The sequence below is a fragment of the Bombyx mandarina genome, chromosome A1, assembly GCF_030267445.1.
Source record: "Bombyx mandarina strain Sakado chromosome A1, ASM3026744v2".
NCBI lineage: Eukaryota > Metazoa > Arthropoda > Insecta > Lepidoptera > Bombycidae > Bombyx > Bombyx mandarina.
The window spans coordinates 498,676-516,920 of NC_143234.1; the positions used below are offsets into that span (position 1 = coordinate 498,676).

Sequence of the window (18,245 nt, forward strand, 5' to 3'; positions counted from 1 at the left end):
ATCTATAAAAAATATGTATGTTATATATTACATATGTTTAAGTAAGTACCTAATATCACTATAACACATCTACCAAGGTTCATCTCATCATCTCTGCTCTCCCCTAAGGTAGACTGTCAGAGAATGCCTATGGCATTAAGTCCGCCTTTATACTGTCAAGTATATAAATTTATAAATAAATCTATATATTAATACATGAAGCAAAAACTTTGTACCCCTTTTTACGAAAATTGCGCGGACGGAGGAGTATGAAATTTCCCACACTTATAGAGAATATAGAAAAGTGCAGAATGCTAATATTTTTTTTAAATTATGCATTAAAAATACATTAAATCAATAAAGAAAATATTACATACACTACCATGTATTTGACACACACACATATATATACCCTTTATTGTCAAACTTTTGTTATTACTTAAAGTCTGTAGTCAAATTGAGAATAGGTTAATTCTTTATCTTTAATTAATTCCTTATCTTTAATATTACGAGTATTTCTCTATAGTGTAGTCTTGGCGAAATCTGTGACTATAGAAATATAATAGTCTTTGACAATACAACCATAATAATGTCCAAACTTATACCACCGCCCTGCCTATTTCTGCCGTGAAATAGTGATGCGTTTCGGTTTGAAGGGTTGGGGCAGCTGTTGTAACTATAGGCGATCCGCCCGGTCCTCTCGGACTGGGTGAATCGCGACCGAGGACATCTCACCTTCCGAGCGACGCATGTGCTCACGGGACACGGCTGTTTCGGTCGCTACCTGCACCTCATCGCCCGAAGGGAGCCGACGCCGAAGTGCCACCACTGCAGTGGCTGCAAAGAGGACACAGCGGAGCACACGCTCGCGTACTGCCCCGCTTTCGCGGAGCAACGCCGCGTCCTCGTTGCAAAAATAGGAAGGGACTTGTCGCTTCCGACCTTCGTGGCTACGATGCTCAGCAGCGATGAGTCCTGGCAGGCGATGCTCGACTTCTGCGAGTCCACCATCTCGCAGAAAGAGGCGGTGGAACGGAAGAGGGAGGGCGGCCTGGCAAGGCCGCCGTACCGCGGAGACCGACGTCGTTGGTCGTCGACTATCGACGACCCGTCGGTCGGGCGTCCTCGGGGTGGCGCCGCGTGTCTGGTTGCAGTGTTGACCGCGGGAACCCCCGTACTCTGATCGGGTTCTGACCCCGGACGGAGATCGGACGTCGGGTGTAAGAGTACAGGGGAGTCGCTTAGTGGGTGGGCCCTAAAATCTATGGGACCGCGATCTGCTCTCAACACCTGCAGATCGTTGAGTCTCACATACCCCGCGCGCCCCCTAGGCGCGGGGACCTCGTAGGAGGTTCGGCCCCTGGCCCGAAAAAAAAAAGCCGTTGTAACTATACTGAGACCTTAGAACTTATGTCTCAAGGTGGGTGACGCATTTACATTGTAGATGTCTATGGCCTCCAGTAACCACTTAACACCAGGTGGGCTGTGAGCTCGTCCATCCATCTAAGCAATAAAGAAAAACACTATAAAATAAATAATATAGGTTACTGCTCGGAGTTTCTCAGTCGGGTCAATCTTCGGTAGAAATCAATTTCTGTGTAGGCTCCTCCGTCTCCAGTCGAGGCTATTGCTCCCAAGCTCCACGCCGTGCGCTAGACAATGAACCCGTGTCGCGGTCGTTTCTGATTCAGGATTCACTATTTGAAATTACAAGATCAGTGAATTGACCGTTCTGATGTTAAGTGAATAGCCACCGATAACAGAGCTAGTAATAATGCTTTATTTGATTCCACAATAATTAGGTAGAGTTTAATTAATTTAATATTTAATAATTATTTATTTATTTTATTTATTTATTTAAGGATTACCAACAGGGTTTACAGTAAGACAAAATAACATTGACATGTATAGAGCAATTGATAACTGAACTCTAATTAGAGGCAATCACAGCATGCATTACGTTAATATATCAACAGAGATTTAACAATACTAATAATAATAATAATAAAAAAACAAAAACAAAAGAAAGACAACAAGGACAGTAATACCCGAGTACTTAGACCAAGGCTAAGTAACCATATTATACTATTACTAAGTAACCATAATAAATCTACTACTCATGCAATTTAATCTCCTTCCTTGACGTATCTTGTAGTGCATAGCTGTATCGTTGGAGCTAATGATTGGTTCACAGCAAAAATAGGCAGAGTGATAGTCCGTGCGACTTTACAATACGTTTTATCAACAGTAAAGATGATCCCATAGACAGCCTACTGAGTTTCTCGCCGGATCTTCTCAGTGGGTCGCGTTTCCGATCCGGTGGATAGATTCTGCGAAGCACTGCTCTTGCTAGGGCCAGTGTTAGCAACACTTCCGGTTTGAGCCCCGTGAGCTCACCTACACGTCAAGGAGAAGCTGAAATTGCCTCTCAAGGCTTTCTTTTTTCATTGCCTTTTTAGGCAGACGAGCATACGGCCCACCTGATGGTAAGTGGTCGCCGTCGCTCATGGACGTCAGCAATGCCAAGGGCAGAGCCAAGCCGCTGCCTACCATTAAGTAGGTACTCTCCGCAAGCCTCGTTTGAAGAAGGTCATGTCACAGCGCTCGGAAAACACCAGGGAGGGGAGCTTATTCCAAAGCCGGATGGTACGTGGCAAAGAAGATCTTTGGAAAGATATCAGCGTAGGTAGGAAAAAAAGGATGACTAGAATGTAGGTTCGCCACATTGACGTGACACGTTTCAGGCGCCGCTAACACGATCACCATGTTTTGAATAATGGGTCTTGTCCACCGATGCGTCCGGCTCGTGGTTACCGTACTCCTGTCGCTGTTTGGATTGAGTAGCGCCTGCACGAAGAAGGTTTACATCGCTTGTCGATCTCCTGCTCCGTGCACCAAGTGATTGGGTGCTAAGGTTATTGTTGCCTTAAATCATAATATTAGAAGTATTGCATTTGGTTAGCCATTTAGTTTATTGTAAGAGTTTATACGAGCATTTCGATCTAAAACAGAAAATTGTCTGAGATTTTTTTTTTATTGCTTAGATGAGTGGACGAGCTCACAGCCCACCTGGTGTTAAGTGGTTAATGGAGCCCATAGACATCTACAACGTAAATGCGCCACCCACCTTGAGATATAAGTTCTAAGGTCTCAGTATAGTTACATCGGCTACCCCACCCTTCAAACCGAAATGCATTAGAAATAGTAGACGCGCGCATCATAGGTATGTTGAAGGACACTGCCTATTCTTTTTGTATTGCTTAGATGGTTGGACGAACTTACAACTCACCTGGTGTTAAGTGATTACTGGAGCCCATAGATGTCTACAACGTAAATGCGCCACCCACCTTGAGATATAAGTCCTAAGCTTAGTATAGTTACAACGCTTGCCCCACCCTTCAAACCGAAACGCGTTACTGCTTTCTGATCACTAATCGGGATTCTGAGGACTGATTGGGAATCGAAGCCGGATGTTGTGGTTTCAACACTTTACCAATGGTAATTGCGGAACTCGAACTGCAAGTATAGCAATGTATTCATCCAGTTTAGGGATGACTAGTATCTATTAAAAATCTATTCTCAACAACGCTACGTTAACGTAGACTGAGTAATTTAGCTAGTTCTAGGAATGAAAGCGATTTTATAAATCTTAGAATGCGATTCAGAATACGTAGGTATGACTAAGCGCAGTTTGTTTCAGGTATCAGAATGGCCAAGTTCACTCACAGCTTGTACATTATACTATTTACGTTAATCTCTCTGTTTATATTCGGCGCGTCTTGTTGCAAGAAGAGTATTCCGTGCACTGGACGAGCGCCCTGCAGGCGTGGCCCTTTTAGGAACTGAAAATTGGTATAAATAATAATAATAATTTATTTATTTCTCTCTTAAAGGTATAGTACAAATACAAATGAAAATTAACATTATAGTTTATATAAAAAAATATTTATAAAATATCTATATCTCTATTTAATTTTCGATAGAATGGTCTGAAGAATTTGTAACGAAATTTATTACATAAGTAGACTAGCTATGCTTGGAATGCAATAAAATAAAAAATAGTAGTGTCGATGACATATTTGTTACCAGAGCTTGCTAATCTTATGACATAATATTATTATGTACAATTTGTAAGTTTTTTTGGCGATTGTAAATTATAAGTTTAGTTGATATGTTTGAACACTCCTAGCTTTTGATGTGAAACATCTATAGCCGCACGTAAAACCGATTTCTGGCGTGGCGACGCATGCCCGGCGACGCGTCGCCATGCGCAATCGACTGTGCGATTCTCTCCCACTCGATCCGGCGTTAAGCCATCGCTCTCGCTACACTGAGCTCGGATACCTATAGTGTATACTCCGTATTGTATACAGTGCTGTTTACTACAGTACACATAACCTGTGTTTTACTTGATAACAAATTATTTTTTTGTAATATTTTATTTTATCATTATGACATATTTAGTTCCTATCACAATCTGTTCTTTTCTGCATATTACTTTTACAAAATAATGTCGATGTTTCACATCTGCCAGGCGTCCCGTGACGGCTCACATTTTTGATTTGAATATAAATAAAAACCATTATATTACGTTAAATGACAGAAAACTAAGCTTAAAAATGCCGTGTTTGTAAGCCAAGTCAATTCCGTTATCCATGGACGACGGTAACCACTTGCCACCAAATGGGCTAGAAACTCGTCTACATATAGCAATAAAAAAGTCCAAAATATGGCATGTTAGGATGTGTTCAAACGATTGAAACATGTTTGAGTTAAACTAACAATTGAGTCACCGCGGACGCGACTCGGAGAAGACATTAATGCAATTGCTCAATGAATCCGATTAATTTTACGATAATGTTTCGTAATTGAACCGGTTCTAGTATTCTTGGCAATGATCTAACGTGTGCCGTTGGCTAGTTCCGCAAAAGAGTCTCGATCGGACCTAGAGAATAACATATGAGAGCTTTACAATATGGGCCGCGATAAAATTATTCACATTTGATAATTTGGTTTATATTACCGACGTAAGATAAATAAATCGAGTAGCGTTTCAAGGCTTTTCATTTTTCTTTTGATAATGGTGGAGCGTTTAAGGCCGTTGTTTTGGACTAGAGAAATGTGTGCTTGAAATTCGGTTATAGAAATGGCACAATTTTGCGATTGGCTGTGACATGTCCTTCTTCAAACGAGGCTTGGTGGAGAGTATTTAACGATAGGCAGTGGTTTGGCAATGCCCCTGGCGTTGCTGAAATCCATGGGCGACGGTAACTACTCACCATCAGGTGGGGCCGTGTACTCGTCTGCCTACAAGGGCAATAAATAAAAAAAAGTTTTCTAATCATGACTATGATTTATGGCAACCGTAGACGAAACATAGAGCAACTACCATAGAAATTTTAAATTCCATCTATTTAATGATTTTTTTTATTTTAAGGAAATAAGTTTGTTATTAAACATATAAGCAGGTAGGAGTATTGTGAGCATTCGTGAATGAGTACCGCCTATTTTTGCTGCGATTTTTTAATTTTTTTTAATTACATGATGTCATTCCTTCACCGTGGAAGTCAATCGTGAACATTTTGTTAAGTACGTATTTCATTAGAAAAATTGGTACTTGCTGGCGGGATTCGAACACCGGTGCATCGCTAGATACAAATGCACCGGACGTCTTATCCTTTAGGCCACGGCGACTTCACTTTGTTCCTATCACTATTCAGTGGTATATTACCGAACACCTTTGTCAGCATAATTCGCATGACGCGTTAACATTGTTTCCACATCAACAGCCGCGTCACCCGGGGGCATTCAAAACATTAACATTTCATTGATTTACATACTTAATATCTTAAAAATATTTTTAAGCAACAGAATCTTTGTATTCAATACAATGACGGATACGTCCCCATATCTCAAAATAGCTTCCGTAATCACTTGATACAAGGCCGTAATTTAAATACATAGACTGTTTAAATTTTAATGCTACTAAGATCATTTATTAATTATTATCCTTTAGTTGGACACTAAATAGTTGTTTGAAACGCTACATCCGTGTAACGTTTAGACGAATTTGTAAACAAGCAGTATTTGATTCGGATTCCGCCTGTTTTTTATCTCCAAACTATTTATTTTAATTGATTCTTTAGTTTTAGAAACGGTTTTAAAAAAAGTTTCTGCGCGTATTTCTGGGGAAATGACTCAGACAATCGTTTTCCGTTTTGAGGTTGCACGTAATGGAACACTGAATAATGATTACGTTTAGTTATTTTTAAATGTTGTATCCGATATTTTGGGTGCAGCACGGGTCGCGTGTTCGCTTGCAATATATTAGCTTACGTTGATGAGCTGGGAATCTTAGTGAGGCAGCCATCGCTAAGTCTCAATTTGAAATGTATTCGAGGAAAATAAGACACGAAGGTTTTTACTGGTGGTAGAACGTCTTGTGAGTCCGCACGGGTAGGTACCACCACCCTGCCAATTTCTGCCGTGAAGCAGTAATGCGTTTCAGTTTGAATGGTGGGCAGCCGTTTTAACTATGCCGAGACCTTAGAACTTATATGTCAAAGTGGGTAGCAGCATTTACGTTGTGGATATATATGGGCTTCGGTAAACACTTAACGCCAGATGGGCTGTGAGTTCACACACCCGTCTATGCAATAAAAAAAATCCACATCCAGAGGGGGAGAATATAAAGGTCGGTGGATGTCGTGGAACATATACTACCTAACTAATTGCCACTTAAATCTTTCTATCACTTGGATCTTCTAGTGTGTAGTTTAGAATTGAGTGTAAGTTTAGATAAGGCCATGAAGAGATTGTGGCTCTTTGTTTATGCATAATATTATTTTTTATATCATCAGAAGTCTGTACGAGTATATAATGGTTTTTATTCAGGGCCAAAAATACCTGTTTATTCAATCTTAAGATTAGAGTCGTAAAGTCTGTAGTGTCAATGTACCAGCAAGCAAAAACCATTTTAGCAAAAGACAACGGTAAAGTTCGTTTTTTTTTTTATTTCATCTCCACCTTATCCCACTAGGTGGGGTCGGCACAGCGAATTTTTCTCTTCCATTCTCTTCTATCAGCCGTCATCTCAACACTCACTCCTCTCTCTCTCATATCGTCATTCACACACTCTATCAATGTCTTCTTCAGTCGACCTCTACCTTGCACTACCATTTCCATACATCTCCTAGTCAAATGCATCAGGTTTTTTAAAATTGGTTTGTATTGGTTCTATGTTTCGTATAGCAAATAATGATTTTATTTAACAGCCGAAGTGATGAGCACTTGGAAGCCGCTAGTGGCTGCTTTTTATTTATTGGTGATCTGCGTGCTGGAAGTCATCGGATGCGGAAGCAAACGTATCACGTGTAACCCTGAGAATCCGCCCTGCAAGAAATAAGGTTTGAAAGTTATCGAATTCGTTGTTTATATCATGGGTTCCCAAACTTATTTTGTCCACTGCCCACTTTGAGAATTAATTATTTTTTAGCGCCTTCATTTTTTCATCTATTTAAAAATTAATATAGTGAGAGCTGAGTCGGTGTCTAAGAGTACTCATAGATAAAATTACAAATCACCTCCAAAGCCTCACACAAAACCCCCATTTTATTTGGGTCTCTTACCGCCCTCCTTTAGGCCTGAAGCGCCCACAAGGGGCCGTTATCGCCCACTTTGGGAAAGGCTGGTTTATATCAACAGGATCAACTGCTTCTAGCGACATAGATTGGATATTGAGATGCGGAAAACCGATACGAGGTTGAGTATTTTTTTTTTTTTTTTTATTGCTTAGCTGTGTGGACGAGCTCACAGCCCACCTGATGTTAAGTGGTTACTGGAGCCCATAGACATCTACAACGTAAATGCGCCACACACCTTGAGATATAGTTCTAAGGTCTCAGTATAGTCACAACGGCTGCCCCACCCTTCAAACCGAAACGCATTACTGCTTCACGGCAGAAATAGGCGGGGCGGTGGTACCTACCCGTGCGGACTCACAAGAGGTCCTACCACCAGTAATTACGCAAATTATAATTTTGCGGGTTTCATTTTTATTACACGATGTTATTCCTTCACCGTGGAAGTCAATCGTGAACATTTGTTGAGTACGTATTTCATTAGAAAAATTGGTACTCGCCTGCGGGATTCGAACACCGGTGCATCGCTTCAACACGAATGCACCGGACGTCTTATCCGTTAGGCCACGACGACCACAGGCTGGTTCTTAGTGATTACCAGATCTTATAGATGTCACCACTTGAGCACCGACATACATACGACTTGAAACATTAGATCAAAGTCTCGTATTTTGTTGAATAACTACATAAATAAGTACATAACATAAATTATACATAAATAACTACATAACATAAATGATTTGTCCAGTAATTAAGCAAATTGTCATTGTGTTGCACTTTTGATATACGTTGCTGCCTCTAGCATTGCTGCCGTCTATAAGCGACGGTAGCCACTTACCATCCCGTTGGCAGAATGCTCGTCTGGCTACAAAGGCAATAAAAAAAAACACGTGTGGCACTCGGGGACTGCCGCGGTAAAGCTATTGCATAGCATTTTTTATCAACTTATGCAGTTATAATTAGACAATAATAATTTAATATTAAAACAATAATAAAATAAGACCACGCTATATTTATAAACATTAACAAAAGCAAAACATTAACTGTCCCCTTTACACTCATAAGCTAGAACGCGCGAGAGGAAGATGGGCAGACTTTTCATGATGCGCATGCAGTGCGATGTCACGCCGCGCGCTTATTCACAAACACTACACAAGCGCAACGTGTGAATGTGTTGAACGCGAGCTACATGGTAGGCGGAGTGGGGTGTTAGGTTTTATTTTCGTTATGGAATTTCTTGATTCGGTCGCCGCGCTCAAAGCCCGCGATAAAAGCTATGCAATAGCTTAAAAACTTCAAATGTTCTGTGTTGAATTTGATTGCAGTTTGTAGGCGATGGACAAAGCCATCATACAAGAGATCATAGTACTAGTGGTGACGTTACTGCTGGCTTACCTGGAGTCCTGCCTCGGCTGCACGAGGCACGAGTACATTACCTGCAACGAGAACAGCCCTAAGTGCGATAAGAAGTGAAGATTTTTTAATATATTGAAGTGTCCTTTCAAGGTAAGTTCCAGATATCGCATACAAGAATATTGTAGTGACTTTTTGGCGGGAACGCGAGGAGTGAAGTTGTGTGATCTGTTTTATTTTGTCTATTTAAGGGTTTCTTCAGGTTTAAATGTGTAATAACGGTGATTTATTAACTGTTTAATATCTGTGAAAGTGCACAAATGTGGGAAAATGAAACAAAGCCGTTGGACGTAACTTCTCGGGATCCTCCAAAAGTTCACTGAAAAAATCTCAGTAAAGCGAAGCAGTTGCTCTTGAGTTAAGTCTCCTTCGGAGGTGCTCGGGCAGCTGTGAGCAAACCCCACCCCTCCTGGCTGAGCCTTTGCTCGCCCACCTGTCCTGGTGAAACTGGAAAGGCCTCCGGGCCACCAGTAACCCTTCAATCATAAAAAAAACGTGAACTAGATTTATAAAGCTTGATTGTGCGGAGTTGAAATTACTCACGCTAAAAGTTATGTTAAGGTAAAAACTCGAAATCTCTTCCGACCTTTATTGGTAGTGGCGTCTTATTTTAATATTTTACTGCCAGATTTATGTACCAACTATTAGTGTAACTATTAGTGTTACCAACTATCATTAGGAAATTATTTTATGAAATACTGATTTCTGAAAGGTTTGATGATTTTGGGGCTAATTTTTGTTCTTGTTTAGTTGGATTTTTTGGTAAACCGGTAAAAATTTTCTAATGAAAAAAAAAATGATAGCCTACTAATACCAATTTTTCCAATGAAATGTTCTCGATTGACTTCCACGGTGAAGGAATAACATCGTGTAATAAAAATCAAACCCGCCAATTATAATTTGCGTAATTACTGGTGGTAGGACCTCTTGTGAGTTCGCTAGGCCATTCCGATAGAGGCACCCGTCACGTGCGGACGTGCTCATCGACCACTCGATCGCCCGGTCTTTGTTCGCCTGGCTTTTGTTAGCCCGGCCATTGTTCGCGCGGCCTGTGTTTGTGGTACATCTGCCGACTAAGTGCTCTTCCTGGAAGTTTTTATTTGTTTTGTTTCCTTTTGTTGTTTCTGTGTTCGTGGTACATCTGCCGACAAACTGTTTTCCTGGAAGTGTTTAATTGTTCTGTTTCTTTTTGTTATTTCCGTTTTGTTGTGTTTTTTCTTTGTCCTGTAGTAATCGTGCCGCATCGTGTTCAATAGAACCGCTCAGGTCCGAGAAGTTGGGGCCTCGCCGCAAGGCGAGTGTTTTCAAGACCCGGGGCCGCCCCACCTGGGCACTCAGCGATCATGGACGCTGTATTCGCGGAATTCCTCCGACTTCGCCACCCACAGCTCGCCTCAGAGTTTCTGGCCTTCAAGGCCGATCACACCGCGAGCCCTCTCGTGGACTCCGCCGAGCTCGCTGCTCCTGCGTCGCCTGTACCTGCGTGCAAAGCTTCTGCATCGAGCACCGCAGCCTCTGTCGTGCCTGCCGTTCCCGCGTCGCCTATACTGGCGAGTAAAACTGCTGCGTCGTCCGCCGTGGCCACCGTTCCAGCAGCGCGATCATCCGCAGCCTCCGTCGTGCCCTCCAAAACACCTGCTCGTAGGTCACCTGCGCCCGCCTCCTCGTCCTCCGACTCTGACTCGGAGATGGAGGTCGACCTCGCTCCCGTCTCATCGACGGATGGATTCACCCTGGTACAAAAGGGTAAGAAGCGTGCCGCGGAGTCTCGAGCTCCCGCGGCCGCTAAAATTAGCAAAGCCGCGAACGCGTCGCGCCCCCGCCCTCAGACTCCCGTTGCGCCTCCAGCCCGTGCCACTCCGTCGCCGCGTCCGGTGGCACAAAATAAAACCCCGACCCCTCCCCCGGTAATCCTCCAAGAGAAGGCAGCTTGGGATCGAGTTTCCCTGGCCCTTAAGGCCAAAAATATCAACTTCACGAATGCCCGTAACCTCGCGAACGGCATTCAAATTAAGGTTCGAACACCCGACGACCATAGGGCCCTCTCTTCTTACCTCCGTAAGGAGCGTATAAGTTTCCACACGTATACGCTCCAGGAGGAGCGCGAACTCCGTGCCGTCATACGTGGCATCCCTAAAGAGTTGGATGCCGAGCTAGTCAAGGCCGACCTTCTCGAACAAGGCCTACCGGTTAACTCCATACACCGCATGCACACAGGTCGCGGAAGGGAGCCATATAACATGGTTCTCGTCGCCCTCCAGCCTACCCCCGAGGGTAAGCAAATATTCAACATCCGAACGGTCTGTAGCCTTTCCGGAATCGCCGTCGAAACCCCACACAAGAAAGGCACACCTAGCCAGTGCCATAACTGCCAATTATACGGGCATTCTTCCCGTAACTGTCACGCGCGCCCCCGATGCGTCAAGTGTTTAGGAGATCACGCCACGGCCCTCTGCACTCGCGATCAAAAAACCGCGACGGAACCGCCTAGCTGCGTCCTGTGTCGTACACAGGGTCACCCCGCAAATTACCGCGGATGCCCCCGAGCCCCGAAAATAAATCGCCGCGTCGCCCGCCAAAACCGCCTCCGAGCTTCCGGCCCAGACATCAAAGCCTCGGCACCCTCTGTGTCGCAGGCTAAGCCAGCGTTCGTTCCGGCGCCGGTGCCCAGTGTCTCGGCTTGGGCGAAACCGCTGCCGTACACGAACACGGTTACAACTCCCTCCTCCGCGATTCGTCCCGCCCCCGCAACTCGTTCCTCTCCCGCGACTTGCTCTCCGACCGCGTCCGACAATCTCGCTTTAGCGATCGACTTCTTTCAGTCGATCAACTTTGAGCGCGTTAACGCTTTGGGCGACGCCATTCGCGCTGCCTCCACTGCACAACACTTTATCGCCGTTGTGCAAGAATACGCCGACGTATACGCGTCATTAAATACGTACGTCCTCCCCTCACTCCGCCGGTAATCAATGGCGTATATAAGTAGAATAAAGCCCCTATCCGTAACGATAGGATTTTTTAACGCTTACGGTCTCGCAAATCAACGTGATCAGGTTTCTGACTTTTTGCGTGACCATCAAATTGATATCTTTTTAGTGCAGGAGACCCTACTTAAGCCCGCGCGCCGTGACCCTAAAATCGCGAACTACAACATGGTCAGGAACGACAGGCTCTCTGCCCGTGGTGGTGGTACCGTCATTTACTATAGAAGAGCCCTGCATTGCGTCCCGCTCGATCCTCCCGCGCTCGCTAATATCGAAGCATCAGTGTGCCGAATCTCACTGACGGGACACGCGCCGATCGTTATCGCGTCCGTTTATCTTCCACCGGATAAGATCGTTCTAAGCAGTGATATCGAGGCGCTGCTCGGTATGGGGAGCTCTGTCATTCTGGCGGGCGACCTAAATTGTAAACACATCAGGTGGAACTCACACACCACAACCCCGAATGGCAGGCGGCTTGACGCGTTAGTCGATGATCTCGCCTTCGATATCGTCGCTCCGTTAACCCCGACTCACTACCCGCTAAATATCGCACATCGCCCGGATATACTCGACATAGCGTTATTAAAAAACGTAACTCTGCGCTTACACTCGATCGAAGTAGTTTCAGAGTTAGATTCAGACCACCGTCCCGTCGTTATGAAGCTCGGTCGCGCTCCCGATTCCGTTCCCGTCACGAGGACTGTGGTGGATTGGCACACGCTGGGCATCAGCTTGGTTGAATCTGATCCACCATCGCTCCCGTTTAACCCGGACTCTACCCCGTCTCCTCAGGATACCGCTGAAGCCATAGACATCTTAACATCACACATCACCTCGACATTAGATAGGTCATCGAAACAAGTTGTAGCGGAGGACTTCCTTCACCGCTTCAAATTGTCCGACGATATTAGGGAACTCCTTAGAGCTAAGAACGCCTCGATACGGGCCTACGACAGGTATCCTACCGCGGATAATCGTACTCGAATGCGTGCCCTACAACGCGACGTAAAGTCTCGCATCGCCGAAGTCCGAGATGCCAGATGGTCTGATTTCTTAGAAGGACTCGCGCCCTCCCAAAGGTCTTACTACCGCTTAGCTCGTACTCTCAAATCGGATACGGTAGTAACTATGCCCCCTCTCGTAGGCCCCTCAGGCCAACTCGCGGCCTTTGATGATGACGAAAAAGCAGAGCTGCTGGCCGATACATTGCAAACCCAGTGCACGCCCAGCACTCAATCCGTGGACCCTGTTCATGTAGAATTAGTAGACAGTGAGGTAGAACGCAGAGCCTCCTTGCCACCCTCGGATGCGTTACCACCCGTCACCCCGATGGAAGTTAAAGACTTGATCAAAGACCTACGTCCTCGCAAGGCTCCCGGTTCCGACGGTATATCTAACCGCGTTATTAAACTTCTACCCGTCCAACTCATCGTGATGTTGGCATCTATTTTCAATGCCGCTATGGCGAACTGTATCTTTCCCGCGGTGTGGAAAGAAGCGGACGTTATCGGCATACATAAACCCGGTAAACCAAAAAATCATCCGACGAGCTACCGCCCGATTAGCCTCCTCATGTCTCTAGGCAAGCTGTATGAGCGTCTGCTCTACAAGCGCCTCAGAGATTTCGTCTCATCCAAGGGCATTCTCATCGATGAACAATTCGGATTCCGTACAAATCACTCATGCGTTCAACAGGTGCACCGCCTCACGGAGCACATTCTTGTGGGGCTTAATCGACCAAAACCGTTATACACGGGAGCTCTCTTCTTCGACGTCGCAAAAGCGTTCGACAAAGTCTGGCACAATGGTTTGATTTTCAAACTATTCAACATGGGCGTGCCGGATAGTCTCGTGCTCATCATACGGGACTTCTTGTCGAACCGCTCTTTTCGATATCGAGTCGAGGGAACCCGCTCCTCCCCACGACCTCTCACAGCTGGAGTCCCGCAAGGCTCTGTCCTCTCACCCCTCCTATTTAGCTTATTCGTCAACGATATTCCCCGGTCGCCGCCGACCCATTTAGCTTTATTCGCCGACGACACGACTATTTACTATTCTAGTAGAAATAAGTCCCTAATCGCGAAGAAGCTTCAGAGCGCAGCCCTAGCCCTAGGACAGTGGTTCCGAAAATGGCGCATAGACATCAACCCAGCGAAAAGTACTGCGGTGCTATTTCAGAGGGGAAGCTCCACACGGATTTCCTCCCGGATTAGGAGGAGGAATCTCACACCCCCGATTACTCTCTTTAGACAACCCATACCCTGGGCCAGGAAGGTCAAGTACCTGGGCGTTACCCTGGATGCATCGATGACATTCCGCCCGCATATAAAATCAGTCCGTGACCGTGCCGCGTTTATTCTCGGTAGACTCTACCCCATGATCTGTAAGCGGAGTAAAATGTCCCTTCGGAACAAGGTGACACTTTACAAAACTTGCATAAGGCCCGTCATGACTTACGCGAGTGTGGTGTTCGCTCACGCGGCCCGCACACACATAGACACCCTCCAATCCCTACAATCCCGCTTTTGCAGGTTAGCTGTCGGGGCTCCGTGGTTCGTGAGGAACGTTGACCTACACGACGACCTGGGCCTCGAATCAATTCGGAAATACATGAAGTCAGCGTCGGAACGATACTTCGATAAGGCTATGCGTCATGATAATCGCCTTATCGTTGCCGCCGCTGACTACTCCCCGAATCCTGATCATGCAGGAGCCAGTCACCGTCGACGCCCTAGACACGTCCTTACGGATCCATCAGATCCAATAACCTTTGCATTAGATGCCTTCAGCTCTAATACTAGGGGCAGGCTTAGGGACCCCGGTAACCGTACTCGTCGAACTCGACAAAGAGGTCGACGTGCAACCTAACCCATGCATCAGCCCGCTGAGTTTCTCGCCGGATCTTCTCAGCGGGTCGCGGTTCCGATCCGGTAGTAGATTCATTCGCGAAGCAGCTGCTCTTGAGCTGTTAGGTCTCCTTCGGAGGCGCTCGGGTGGCTGTTAGCAAATCCCACGTCTCCTGGCTGAGCCTTTGCTCGCCCACGTGTCCTGGTGAAACTGGAAAGGCCTTCGGGCCACCAGTGAACTTTCAATCATAAAAAAAAAAAAAAAAGAAAAAAAAAAAAAGTTCGCTAGGTACCACCACCCCGCCCATTTATTTCTGCTGTGAAGCAGTAGGTAATGCGTGTCGGTTTGAAGGGTGGGGCAGCCGTTGTAACTATATTGAGACCTTAGAACTTATATCTCAAGGTGATTGGCGCATTTACGTCGTAGATGTCTATGGGCTCCAGTAACCACTGAAAACCAGGTGGGATGGGAGATCATCCACCCGTCTAAGAAAAAAAAAACTAGATCATTTAGCATCGACAGCTATTTTGCTTTTCGTAGTCCAACAATGGCGCTGATCATCAATGAGTTTGTCCTGCTTCTGCTGCACATAGCGGTGTCCATTTTTGACCTGAGGCGCGGCTGCGGACGGAAACGGCAATGGGGCGACGACGAGGGTCAGCTCTGCGGTCAGTTCATCAATAAAAATCGAGTTCGGATGCTTCGAAAAACAACAGTAAGTCTTACTTTATGTGTATAGCTTAAATTTGGCTCTCATATTCTTATATTCAGTGTGGCTACTGTATTTTGCTCGTGGTAGCTCGGCAAGTAAATTAACCCATAGACACAGCTCACTGAGTTTCTCGCCGGATCTTCTCGGTGGGTCGCGTTTCTCATCCGGTGGTAGATTCTGCGAAGCACTGCTCTTGCTAGGGTTCATGCTAGCAACGTCATCAGGTTTGAGCCCCGTGAGCTCACTAAACTAGGGGGAAAAAAAGCGCCCGCATGGGAAGGTGCCACCACTCCGCCTGTTTCTACCGTGAATCGGTTTATTTTAAAGGATGAAGTAGCCGTTGTACTATAAAACTGAGACCTTACAACTCATGTCTCAATGTGGGTGGCGGCATTTACGTAGTAAATGTCTATGGGCTCCGGTTACCAATTAAAATCAGGTGGGCTGTGAGATCCATGCATCTAAGCTATAAATTTTTTTTGTACTAATGACTGTCGAAGTAGTTGATTGTGAAATCAGCAAGAAGCTGAGAATACAATAGGAATCAGATTAAAATGTGAATTATGCCTTATCTGATTTAGTCACTTCCGGTTTGAGCCCCGTGAGCTTACCTACATGTTAGGGTGAAGCTGAAATAGCCTTTCAAGGCTATCAGCATTGGTAGGGAAAAAAAACCTGATTTAAAATGGAACAGCATCCCGTGGACTTCGCACTAGTGTATTGTGATTGCCAACGGGCATATATTGGTGGAAGGACGAATTGTATGCCAGCATTTCCTATAGTTCAGACGTCATATTTCCTATTCCTAAAGGGTGGGAAAGCTATTATACAATACTATAAAGCTTAATGTGTAAAGGCGAAAGGCTGCATTCGCTTTTTGTTCTCTGCGCCCCGAAAACTATTTTACATTCAATTATTCTTGTATTACACATTGCAGTAAATAGAAGAAATGGTCGAAAAACGTATGCTCTTTTTACTTTACATCATCATATTGATCGTGATGGTTTATGGGTGCAAGAGCAGAAGACGTTACCCCAAGTATTGCCTCCCGTGTACCTATAAAGGACCCATAATTGAGGTCTTGTCTCCTAAGCCGGTTAGTTTTACATTGAACTAATATATTTATTTGTACCACTGTTGAATAGTAACAGAAGTGTTAGCGATGATTTGTTTAAATATTGAGCTGCTTGTGTAGTATGCTACTCCCAGACGTTTTTTTTTGTTGCCCTTGTAGGCAAACGAGCATACGGACCACCTGATGGTAAGTGGTCACCGTCGCTCATGGACGTCAGCAATGCCAGGGGCAGAGCCAAGCCGCTGCCTACCATTAAGTACTTTTCGCAAGCCTCGTTTGAAGAAGGACATGTCATAGCGCTCGGAAAACACCGTGGAGGGGAGCTCATTCCAAAGCCGGATGGTGGTACGTGGCAAAAAAGATCTTTGGTTTTTTTTGTTGCCTGATCTGATGGTGAGTTGTTACCATCACTCATGGTCGTCAGCAATGCTAGGGAAGAGCCAAGCTCCTGCCTTATAATTAAGAACCCTCTACAAGCCTCGCTTGAAGAAGGACGTATCATAGCGCTCGGGAAACACCATATTACTGAATTTTTGTCTGTTTGTATGCTGATGCCATGGTATGTGTACCAGAAGCTAAAACCACAAAATTACGATTATATCAAATATGGCTTAAAGGATAATTATTTGATATGTTGAATAGAATCTGGTCTGGAACAAATTTAGACCATGCAGAAGCAACCAAAGCTAGTAATCAGGTCGATTGTTGATAGTCTGCTGTCGTCTGAAGTGTTTAGCGAGTTATCAGACATCACATCACTTGCAATGAACTCAGTCTCAATCCTACTCGATAAGGCCTATCCTACCTTCAAAACCGTGAAGCAGTAATGTGTTTTGGTTCGAAGGGTGGGGCAGCCGTTGTAACTATACTTAAGATCTTAGAACTTATACCTCAAGGTGGGTGGCGCATTTACGTCGTAGATGTCTATGGGCTCCAGTAACCACTTAACACCAGGTGGGCTGTGAGCTCGTCTACCCATCTAAGCAATAAAAAAAAAAGTAATAAATCGTGTTTCCATTATTTTGTTTTATATTGACTGAAGTTGTCGTATTGTTAAAATTGATCACCAAACACAATTGAAATCTCTGACGTTGGCACTAACAGACTTAACGGTAGGGTTAAATAAACTTTTTTGTTTTTGTTTACAGAAAAAATAGCGGAACTTTTTTTAAAGCTTAATGTAACAGAAACGTTTTTGTAATAAAATAATAAAGATAATTGAAAAACTTCTTATTTTCTCTAGTTTAGATGTGTAAACGATGTTATATCTTTCATCATCTTTACTGGTGGTAAGACCTCTTGTGAGTCCGCACGGGTAGGTACCACCACCCCGCCTATTTCTGCCGTGAAGCAGTGATGCGTTTCGGTTTGAAGGGTGGGGCAGCCGTTGTAACTATACTGAGACCTTAGAACTTATATCTCAAGGTGGGTGGCGAATTGACGTTGTAGATGTCTATGGGCTCCAGTAACAACACCAGGTGGGCTGTAAGCTCGTCCACCCATCTAATCTAAATAAAAAAAATTATATTCCAATACGTGTGAAATGGTTTCATTAGGAGTATGCCGTCATCCAATATGAGACGTGTGAGGGCTGC

At 44.7% G+C, this 18,245-nt stretch overlaps 1 long non-coding RNA gene across 1 annotated transcript; it reads left to right on the plus strand.

Annotated features, from left to right (window-relative positions):
* Nucleotides 1–3,684: 3,684 nt before the first annotated feature.
* On the plus strand, nucleotides 3,685–15,560 carry LOC149499449 (uncharacterized). The gene is made up of 4 exons (XR_016325706.1): nucleotides 3,685–3,831; nucleotides 7,254–7,385; nucleotides 8,945–9,125; nucleotides 15,404–15,560. It is a non-coding gene; the product is annotated as an uncharacterized LOC149499449 (long non-coding RNA).
* The last annotated feature ends 2,685 nt before the right edge of the window (nucleotides 15,561–18,245 follow it).